Consider the following 12,289-nt stretch of genomic DNA (forward strand, 5'->3'; position numbering starts at 1 on the left):
CCTATGGAGAACACTGTCAGCATAAACACAATGCATTATTTATGTTCAAGCACCGTCAGAGACACATTGTCATTGCTGTGTAGACAATACAGTGGCTGGTTTTCCATCCAAGTAGTTTATGCAAATTATGATGTAACAAATTAGAAAGCTAGAGTGGGAATGGAATATTTCAATAATAATTCAAAATGCTGTCATGTTTGAAGTGCCACATTTTGTCACACGCTGAAGAGCCTTTACTGTCGTGGTGTTTACAGTAAAGACGTTTGATCATTACTTCCTGAAAATGCGACATGCAATGACACTTTGATTTATGCGCTTGTCTTCATTTCATCTGTGCACAATATACTTACCATTTTCACAGGACAAAGCATGCATCTATATTCTGATTGTTTAATTGATACATTTACATCCATCCATCCATTCTACAAACTTCATCAATGAGCTGTCTTTTAGTGAACAACAATGATGCAGCTGCCAATCAACCCACTGTAAGAGCTAGCAGTAACTGTTGAGCAACTTTCAAGGTTAAATTAAGCCTCTTGCCAATTTATTTACAACCTATTAAGCTACAAGCTTAAGAAACCCCAGTTTCTACGTCCTTGTCAGACATATCAATTAAGGCCACTGTGTGTCTGTAGGGTGCAATGATGCCTAACTGGCCCTACAGGACTGTCTTTAATTAACCAGGTTGCTTGAGTGTATGAGCTTACTGGTATAAAGACAGAAAAGGTCAGCGGATTGGTTGTTTAGATGAACAGTTATCAGGACCAATAGGTGGAAAGTGTAATGTTTACCTACATTCTAGGATCAGACACACATGCTCAAGAGGTCCTCCTCACCAGGCAGGATTGGCCATTTATTCAGACATTTTTTCTGACATGCACTTGTGGTCACACAAATTAATTGCTCTCCTTCTCAGAAGCAAAGATGGCAGTTCCCTCAAATGCTGCGAGCTGACACTCCTCCTGACAGCCAATGGCCAGGTTTCCATCTAAATGTAATATAACTCTTAACCAAATTTCCAGAAAATCTGCAAGAGAAAATAAGAATTTAAGTCAAATCAATTCTAACTATACAGCCCACTGTCACAGTTCATAAATTTGTCTCATGAAGCTTAGACCCTCAATTCAGGTCAGTTCAGGTAAGGAATAACTTTCCCCTTCCTGAAACCTGACCAAATAGTTTCATCTCACTACGGGAAACAAAGCAAACAATAACAATAGAGGTAGCAGATAAGGAAATGTTTAGGCTGAAGTCACTTTTGTAATGGTCATGTGTGCTGTTGTGTTAAAGCTGATGGTTTGTCGTATCTCCACGTGTATGAATTGGAAATAAAATACGCATAGAGCACTTTCATCTGGAGCACGGCTTTCTCACTCTGGGCTATTTGTGACATGTATGTGTTGTACTGTTGCAAGGTAGTTCATGATGTAAGTAACAAAGGTGGTGTGATCAGGACATCATAATAGGAAACATATGCTTGGAATACACTTGGAGTGTGACTGCAATGCATTACACTGCATCTTACTGTAACTTTAAAGTGCAACAGAAAGAACACATTAATTCTGCACTCTCCCTGTGACGAAACATCCTTCAGAGAACAAACACCATTAGCATAACAAATACGCTGATGACAAAAGCTGCATGCCCATTTGGATGAATGTCAGCGTGTGACCTTGGGACTGGACAACAGCTTCTGCTGCCACTTCTCATCATTGTGCTTCCTCTCGCCTCTCTTTCTATCTCATCACCTCATCTCCCACTCCGTGAATGCGGCCTAAGAGGCAGCATGGCTGAGGTTAATACCTATTTATTGCTCTGCAGATACACCCTGGGGCCACATGGCTCTATAATTAAAGCTTGTCCTCCATTAGATGAAGATATGGAAATATCATTATTACTTCTCAGATGAACAGATATGGAAAAAATAGCTTTATGCTTATTCCTCCTGGGCTGTTGCTCATTTGTAAGCATTGGGGAGGAATTTAATCAGGCCTAAATACATCTAAGTTGTCAGATATTTAGGTTTCTTGGGATGTGCTTGATTTATTGGGGTGGCCAGATTTAAAAAAATAGTCGTGAATGTTAGGCTTAAATAAAAAAGGTCCTTTTAAATGAACCACATTTCTCATCTCATCACACAAAATCACCCAAGGATACCCGTCATTTTTGGATAATTCATTTCTTCAAATAACAAATTGTTACACATTAAAATGAGTAGTGAAGAAACTCTCCCTCTAGAGCCACTTGAGACACTGTTAGCTAGCCAGTGTAAATCACTGCACAGTTACCCAGATGTTAATTAATTATCCTAAAGGGTAAACTGTACACATACTTTAAGAGGCATCAGCCAGTTAATGAATGTCTGGTCTACACTTTCTGCTAAAGGAGGCCATATAATCGTGAATGAGTTTCATCAGCTCACAGCAAGTTAGCTTCAGGAACTAAATAGAAAGTGAGCGAGGCAGCACTACTTTTTCTTAAATCTGGCAACATTAATATTGGTTAAAATGACATTGTTGCTTTAGTTTTCAGTAAAACTCAGATAAAAATGAGGACAGTGGTGTGCCATGAATGTAGCTGCTATGTTGGCTGTAAATATCTACTTAGCTGCTATAATCTAAATGGCTAAATGGCTGATAAGTTAATTATCAGTGACTCTGCAGTTCCCCTTAGCTATACAAGGTGGTTCGGTGTCTTTCAGATTATTGTTTTGGTTTTTATGGTCCACAACTTTTTTGGTTTATGCTCACCCCTTTTTGTGGCCCACTAGTGTTGGTATTTTCATATTTGGTCACATTTGACACCCAGACATACTTTATTCACGCTGTTTCTGCTTTGGGTGCACACAATTTAGTTAATATTCTGTCACATGGCTTTTACCTGCAAGTAACACTCACCGTTGTTTTGTTTTAGCAAGCTCACCTGGCAAAGACCTGCAGCCTCGAAATGGTGTCCCTTTAAGGACGGCCCACAGGAAGTGGACGCAGCCAAATGGTGATTGAAAAAAGGGGGGACTTTAAATTAAGAATCCTCAAAAGTTCCTTCCTGTTTGGCTTTGTTATAGTTTGCTGGAAGCTAATTATTTTGCTTTACATGTTTATTTTAATAACTTGTTTGTGTTTGAATATCTTTAAGTGTGTTAGATGGTGAATGTTGGTTGTTAGTTAAGCTTCCCCTTATGTCTGGGCCTAAACCATTTATTTATAACCCCCCCATTTTGAAGTCAGGTGTTAGATTGTGTTAAATTAGTTAAGCTAGTTTGCTTATTATCCAGGGGTAGACGTAATAAATCACATTTACTCTTGTTACAGTGAGAAGTACTTTTTAAACATCAGTATTTTCACTTCTACTTTATGGTTCTCTATCTGGGATCTCGGCATCTCAGGCCAAAACAAATGTTCTCCTTTCCATCCCCCCCACCGCTGCTGTCATGGCTCGATAACCGGGTCTCCTTTTGGTTTTGAAAACAACTGCTGACTGACATGCATGCCAAGGACAGATGGAGCAGAATCAAGATGCCACATCAGCAGCTGCAGCAGAGAAGAAGCTGCAGTAATGCATTAAAACATGCTAGCATGCAAATGGTGGATCCTCCAGGTGACGACTTCTTTCATGGCGGAGCTTCCTCCTTCAGTGACCTGTGTGAGGCCTTTCAGCGCAGCGTGTTCAAGGATGGCAGCGGGACAGAGAGGCACACTGGACTGGTTATGATATGGAGCAGAGAAGCTGCATGTGGAGCCGACGGTGGAGGAAACTCACAGGATGCCACTCAGGTAGGTGAGCACAACAACACTCTGAGGGACATCAACAAACAATGAGGCTTCGATATGTATGTTTGTCATTGACACACGTGGGTCTCTACTGTATCCATGTATGTTTGACTCTAACTGAGGTTTATAGTGTTTATAGATATATGTGCTGGTTGCCTTGGTGATGTTTCACTCTGCTGTTGAAAGGTCAGGCTATTTTCTGTAATGCTGTCTTTTCTGATCGTGTCTGCAGACTTTTTTAGTTATTGTTGGCTTTTGTTGGTTATTTTGTATAATAGTCTGAGTTTAATCTCTTCTCTGGTTATTGGTTAACACCGAGAAGGCCCGATCATGAACACTAAACCCTCTGCTCATTATATTGATGCAGAAAGTACATGCTGTAACGGCATATCTTGACCTTTTAGCATTGTGGAAAATACATGTTTCTCAGATATTCTAGTGGCTATATTTCACCTCAGACTGCTTTACACTACTGTCTGACTCTCTTGGCGAAGAGTAGTAGTGGTCTTGTGGACTTCTGGTTGAAATGTAGTAATGTAAATGAATACAAAAGCATTATTTGGATAGAAGTTAACAGCTCCCTCAACAGATTACTTGCTCACTGACGTTGCACTGTTATTTTTACCTCATGATCAATCAGACAAACTGAAGTTAAGGGTCTTAGTTGCCAGCTGTGTGCAAACTGGCTAAGAGAGCTCTTCACACTTTTGCTGTTTCATAAACAAATCAAACCACCACCTCTTCTCCGGTCGTTGGTTAACACTGTTCCTGAAACACATTTTACTTGGAGTTTTACGTTGGATTTTCTCAGCTGACTCAGTTTTCTCCCTCCCACTTGTACCAGACCTGACAGAAGACAAATGAGGTCTGATCTAAACCCATCCATCAGAAAATAGCAAACAACTGTTAACAGAAATTGTACATCCTTTAAATATGAATAGCTTTGATTTATGCGTCTGTACTCCACGGATTAATATGATTACAGTTATTAAACCTGCAGGATAATGAGTTATGGAAATTCCAGCTCATGAAAGCTTCAGCAGACTGCCTATTAAACATCATTCATAATCAGCTATTTAGTATACAGATTAGATAGATTTGTCCTGCCACACACTGCCATACCAGGTGGCCAATATTTGGCATGCAGCGATGGAGTGACAGGACGTAGATTAAAGCGCTGACATGTTGACATTAATGTTGGCAGGAATAATTGCAAGAAAACCTATGGCTTAAAAAGATAGCCAGAATAATCATATCATACATGACATATGTTAAAGAGGTCCATGCTTTTGTCGGAAGCTGATATAATTCAGTTGTAGAGAAAAAAAAAAAAAAAAAAAAATCCCATTATTGGATTATGGATCGTTCTTGACCGCGAAGAGAGAATGAAGTGCATTAGCTTGATAGCTTAACAGGCAAGAACACTATAACAAGTATTATAATCCCATTTATGAAGACGGCAATTCAGATGGAAATCACTGCCTTCACACAAGTTATGCAACTGAGTTTTTAAAGTGCGTGGATACTCTGTGTGTGTGTGTGTATATGTGCTAAATGGATATCGAAAAAGTAGGTTTTCAAGCTGCAACGCAATCGTGAACACTAAACCTTCTGCTCATGATATTAACTTGCTGTAAATCACAGATAGATGCAGAAAGCGCACGCTGAGATAGCCTGACCTTTTTAGCTTTTTGTAAAATATATGTTCCAATTTTCTCAGACTGGCTGTGTTTCCCCTCAGTCGTGGTCTCGTGGACTTCTGGGTTGAAATGTCTTAAATCTTCAGTGGAATGCAGGGATGTAAATGAACATAAATACGCTTTCGGATAAAACAGTTAAGCTCTCTGGACAGATTACTTGCTCACTGACGTTGCACAGTTATTTTTACCTCACGATCAAGCGGATAGTGAAACAGATGGGACGGAGACAAACCGAAGTTCGGGGTTGTCTTAGTGGCCAGCTGGCTCAGTGCAAAGTGGCCAAGAGAGCTCCTCAGACTTTTGCTGTTTCATAAACAAGTCAAACCAACTTTGTTTCATCTGGACCACCTGAAAATATAGATGTTGTACAATGGGAGTGTGTAAAGAGTTTGGTCTCTAGACCTTCTCTTTATGAAAAGTGTCTTGAGATAATGTGATGAATTGGAGTGATATAAAGTTTGATAGTAGTTTTATTATATTTACTTCCTAGACCAACTTGGCCTTCTCCTGTTATATCTACAGCCTATTTTGCACTGTAACAACCTCCTGTTCTATTACCAACCTTATTTCCACCCAGACGGCTTTTATTTAGACTTATTTTCTCTTTTGAAGGTGGTGTTCAAAAACCATTTGTTTAATTCAGGTACATGGTGAAAATATTATGTTTTATTTTTCATTTTGTGATTTTCTAAAGCGACCACACTTACACACACTTGTGCATGTACAGATGAGTATGAGTATAAATGGCAATAGAAAACAAATGAACACAGAAAATGGAGCAGTCGGGGACATCCATCTTGAATCAGATTACAGATATTTTTGTGAAATAAACAGATACAGGCACAGATAGTAGTGGAATGGATGTTGTGCATCACCTGACAGCACATCTGTGTTATTTTTATAAATTTTGAGACGGCAGCAATGCTCACATTTCATACCATCAGACAACCATCTGTCATCACCTGAAAGATGAAACATATTTCTTAGCAGTTCTTTTTCCTCACCTGCATAGAGACAGAAACGTGTTTTTTATTTTTTTTTTGGCTTGACACGCAAAGAAAGTGTCTCCAAGTGGTGTCAGTGCGTATGCAAATACAACTTCATTAGTTCTGGAGATCAGGAGATTGGGGTGAGGGTACAATGTGTTATAATAGAATGGAAGGCACATGACAGTCCTATTTCCTTTGAGACTTCCCTGTTCACTGTCCCCTATTATATTAAACAAAATCAATTATCCCAAAGGCAGCATGCTATAATAGGAAGCTGGGTGGGCATTTTTAAACAGAGAGGGCTGACTGCTCAAATCCAAACACGCCGTGTGCGATTACAGTGATGAGGCCATTGAAATCCTGTAATTGAGACATGCAACATTATGATTGCAAACTGATTGAATATAATTAGCCGCGGCTTTTACTTTGTTTGCTTGCTTCCTTTAATTAAAAGATTTTTCTTTTCACTTCGTCAGAGCAGATTCACATTATGCAGGGACGTTTGATAAGTGATTAGCTTGGTAAGGCCCACTAGGATAATTAACCGTCCAATCGTCTCAAAGTGTGCTGCGGTTGCCAAGTGGCCTCCCCCCTCAGACTGCCTCAGTGACTGCGCTGTAAATAAGTCAGCAGTGCCCGTGCTTAATCCATACCTGGTCAAGAATCATGCTGAAGCGTTTACCTGCCAAACGATGTATCTTCACTATTCTGCCTTTGGTCGTCATCGTTTTGGGCTCATGCCAGTGCCTGATAAGCAGGCGTGACATGAGCTCATCCAGGTTAATGCTTCTATGACAAGTTCATGATGAGCCATACCATAAAAAGATGCTGCGCTTACGTGTGTGATTACAGTAATTCTTCCCTCTAAACTCAGCCGCAGAGTTGTGTCCTGACACATCTCTTGCATTTCCACAGCTAGCTCCCAAACGCGCTGTCTGCCTGCTTGCTGTGAATATTAAGTCCATTCTCCTTTAGTGTCTCTGTGGGTGTGAGGCCTTGTCCTTGCAGAGCAGAGCACACTCCATCCCTGACAAGGGCTTCGCTTTTATCACCTGATGCTGTGAGAGCCAAATGAGGGTTCGGCCATGTTCAGCCATTTATCATCCTCGATCAGTGAGCAGCCACAGGGGCAGAAAGGACCTTGGCTGTGTGTACGAGCTCTCCTCCTGCCATTTGTTCTTAAAGTCGACCAGGTTTAGTGTCACTGTGGTCTACTGCAGTCTCTGCAGGGAAAACAAACATCAACATGGTGGCTTTGTTTATACACAGCGGGGCTTGTGTCTGTGGCTTTTGTGTCTGCACTTACTGTATCTTGCACAAAATACCTGCTTCAAGCTAAAATAGTTGATGATGATGATGAATGTGGTAAATATGGCTAGAGGTGCGTTAAATAGGGTGCTTATTTATTTTTTTGTCCTGACATCCATTCTGTCTGCCTGCTGCAGTACAAGGCGTTCAGCTGAGAAATGTCTGCAATTTATAATGAATTGAGAAATTTGTGTACAGCAGAAAAAGTTATTAGTAAGCATCATTTAACAAAAACAGTGCTGTTTTGCAAGATCTTCAATAGCTCTAAATTCGACTAGTTGAATAACAGCACAAGCCCACAGAGCTCCACTGGCATTTTTTGTATCTGGAGTTTGATAAATGTGTGCACAGAACCATCTGAAGAAGGCAGTGGCTGCTTTGAGCTTGAACAAAGGGGAGGGTGGGAAGGTAAATTGGTTGCTTTCCCTCAAATTTTCCTAAAAATAAGGGGGTGTGTACCTATCTACTTATTTGTGGTGACAAGAGGGTTGGTGTTGTCTTTCATCGGCCTTGTTTTGCACTTCAGCCCCACTCCCTTTGTAATGGCTTGTTTGGACTCACCCTTCTGACACACTCTCAAACTGTATATTTGTTCTGTCCCGGCTGGTCGAGATGTCGGGGCAGGAGTCGCAGTTCTATTTACTGTGGAGGGGTTGCTCTCGGTGCCCACTTTCACTGTTTCTGAGTGTGCTCTGGAGGTTGTGCTGCTGTAGGTAAACAAGAAATTGTATGGAGGAGCAGTGTTTTTAAAATGCAGTGTTTTCAGCCGTGCTCTCCGGTAATGTCAATGTCAGTCGGTTTACCACTTTGGTCCGTGCTGAAATATCTGAACCACTATGAGATGGTTTTCCTTGGAAGGTTGTACAGATGTTTGTGGTCCTCAGACGATAAATCTTATTCACTTTTTGGTCTCCTCTAGCACCACCCTGAGGTTTACATTTTTAACCTTTGGTACCTCAACAAGTATTATATGGATTGCCATGATATCTGGTGCAGACGTGGATGGGACTCTGAGGATGAATTCCAATGACTCTGGTCAATGTTTTCACTTATCCTGTGAAATATCTACACAATGTAAGGCACAAACATTTGTACAAGCATTCATGGTTTCTGGAGGGTGAGCCCTAATGTGCTGTGGACTTATACTGCAGCTGGACGGATAAACTATGAGCTGAAACTCGCTGTAAAACTCTGTAAATTATGAAAGAACCTGCAGATTCAGGGTTCAACCATTGACATTGTTTTCACATTTCATACATTTTTATCATAAAAACATTTATTATAGCCATTCTTTGTATATTGGCATTTTGCTTTGAGCTTCACAACGTTGGACCATGTCTCACCTTTTATTAATTTTAGATAAGTGCCCTAATCTGAAATGAGCTTTGCACATGGTCAAATTATTGTTGTCTGTTTTCCTCCTGTCTGTACAGAACAAAAATTATTTTTTTATTAGTTTGTAGCTCTCTTAACACGATTGTTATTTAGATTAACAAATCCAACGCAAAGTTCACTGACAAATATAGCATATGAATATAAATTTGTAAATTCAATTTTGCATCTGAAATGCATTCTCAGCACAATCATCTTAATTCTTTTAACCTTCAAATTGAATACTTTGAATACCACAGTCAAGATGACATCATTTATAATCATGTTTTGCTAATGTTCTCTATATTTTTAGCAGCCAGCCCTTTTGAATTACAATAACAAAAGCCAGATGATTTATTCCTGCTCCTTTTGTAGTTCTTTCTTTTCTCCTACCTGTCTCCAGGAGAAAGGAGTGATGCAATGGCCTGATATCAACATCTGTGCCGCTGTGAAGACAGTGCTGCCCAGATAAGATGCTCACAAGTGTACAGAGGAGGGCTGTATTGTGGGCGAAGATATGCAGCTCAAACAGATAAAGAGAATAGCATGAGTCGAAGTGGCTGCTGCAAAAAAAAATCGACTGGGTAATAACTTCAGAATGACCTCAACCGATATAAACTTCAACACACAATCACCTCATACTGACGCCCAGCATCGCTGTATTCCTGGTAACCGTACGGACAGACCTTGGGAGCATGGTCTGTTTAAAAACAGGCTTTTCACGATTATTTTGTTTGTGCTGATTGGCCATGTCACTACTTACAGATCAGATAATACACAGAATGCATTCCAAGCTTCTTGTTAGTCATGTGGCAGCACTTTGGGTGTGTTATGCGAAGCCCTGGCCCATAAAACAGGTGTTGCAGCATGACAAATGGCCTCAAACATGGACTTGAGTTGGCAAAAATATACACATAGCCTGAATAAAAGAGGTAAAATGATGTATGCACAATTTTCCAACAGCATGCCACAGTCCATATATACATTATTATCACATGAGATATAAATACCTAAGGCAGCAATAGCCAGTTCATGCAAGTAACACTTTGTTGGTCAGGTAGTTCATTTGTATGGTCAAACAAATATGAAAGGTTGAGAGGTTTGCACTCTAGAATCCAGGCTTCCTAAGAAATGGTGTGTGTAGCATCAATGAAGACTTCTCTCACACAGAAAAATTGCCCAAATACAAACAAAAAAGTAGAGGAGGCTATTCAGATGCCAGAAAATATCAATTTATTTGCGAAAATATGAGAACATTTGACAAAAAAAGTAAACGCTTTGGTCAAAAGACCATTGTCAGCGCAGCTTCCAATCATTTTGTATGGTTAGAGGGTGAGATGATAATAATAACACAATAATAGGACTGATAGCCTACCCACACTGTGAGCAGATGATACTCTATGTAGCTGTTATATTCTTTCCTGCCCCTCCTCTGTTCCCCCCACAGGTGGATGTGTAAATGTTAATACAGTCTGTTGTGTGTTGCTCCCCAGGCTCTGTGGGCCTCGGCTGCAGCTCCTCTCTCCTGCTATTCGCTGGTGAATGTGTGGACCTGGAGCCAATCGCAGACCATCTGGGGATTTAAAGGAGAATTTGTATAGTGAGCTATTTCTGTCATGACTTAGTCCGTTGCTCCTTTGTACATTGTTGCCAGCTTGATGCCGGAGATTTAGTGGTTCTGCTGTCAAACTTCAGTTGATAAGGAAATTATTTTAAGTAAGAAAGAAGAAAAACTTCTCACCTTTTAACTGAGGGAGCAGCCATTTTGTTTTCTTCTTTTTCTCCTGATTTTTTTTTGGGGTTTAATGTTGTGGTTTTATTGCTGACAAGCGCTTGTTTGTTCTCTCGTTTGGCCTGTGTTCTTCCTGAAGTTCCACTTCCATGTTTGGCAGTAACAGATAGAGAACTCCCTCTGGGGTTTGACGTAACATTTTCCCCCCTCTGGCCCATTTGGCTAGTAGATCAGGATTCCCATTAAATCTGCTTGTTTAGCTACTGATAGTAATGTTGCATAATAATGCAATGATAAAATCAGACTCATATTGGCTCGGTAAATGAATGAGTGTATAAATGTAGGTTTCTCCTTTTTTTGGAAGTAGATAAAAGATAGATAGATAGATTTCTTTTTGTATCATCCCACATTTCTTTGGCTGACATTTTTTCAAGTCCTATTTAAAGCTAAAGGCGTGAGAAGAGTGCTTGATTGATTCATTACTTCATTAAAACGTTCCTAATGAGTTAATGGTCTCAGTCGCTAGTGTTCAGTCTTCAACACAGCATGATGCTTGTTTAGAAAATGATGGTGCCATTCAGAAGAAAAAGGACGATAAGATGGGGTATGCTTTAGGGTGGGACTAACCAATCAGAGGCGGTAACAAACATCTGGTTCCAGAGAACCAAGATGGTGACTGCCATGAAACGAAAAGATCGAGGCCGCAGAATGTCGGTCACAGACCAATGGGTGACGTTACTTCTTATATACAGTCTATGGAATTTCAGTGAATCACACTGCATCAATTCAGGCCATCTTCTACGCTGTCAGTCTGATTGACAGGTCATTGATGTCCAATCAGCTTGCCACCCATAAACCCCATACGTCCTGTACACCTAAATCATTCCTGCTATATCAGTTCCAAACTAAAACACACACTATGGAGACAGTATACGTAGAAAACCGTTTAAAGGGTATAGTGCTCTTCATCAGAACTGAAGCACTTTAGAAAACACTTTAGAGCCTCTCACCATGGAAAACTAAGACACCACTATAAACAGTGTTATTGACATTGTACAGCACTGAATAAAACATTAACTTAAATGTACATCTTGGCCACTTGCTCAGCTCCAGAGGGAGCCGCTGCAATGTGAGATGGAATAGTTCAGAAAAAGTGCCTGTTTTTGTTTGTTTTTTTTACTTGACAACTGAGAGCGAGGATATAGCCATTATACATTTCTTATTTTAAATCTAAAATGATTGAGATGTGATTGTCTACAGATACAGGGTGAAGGGATACAACCTTCTAGTAAAAATTATTACTAAATTAAGTATGCTTTACCATTATGGGGGAAAGAATCTGAAACAAAGCCACAAAAGTGCAGCTGTAATTAAGCCAGAATTTACTCTCTACGGTGTCAGAGAAACAAAGAAGGC

This window comes from Pempheris klunzingeri, chromosome 18 (assembly GCF_042242105.1).
Source record: "Pempheris klunzingeri isolate RE-2024b chromosome 18, fPemKlu1.hap1, whole genome shotgun sequence".
Taxonomy (NCBI): domain Eukaryota; kingdom Metazoa; phylum Chordata; class Actinopteri; order Acropomatiformes; family Pempheridae; genus Pempheris; species Pempheris klunzingeri.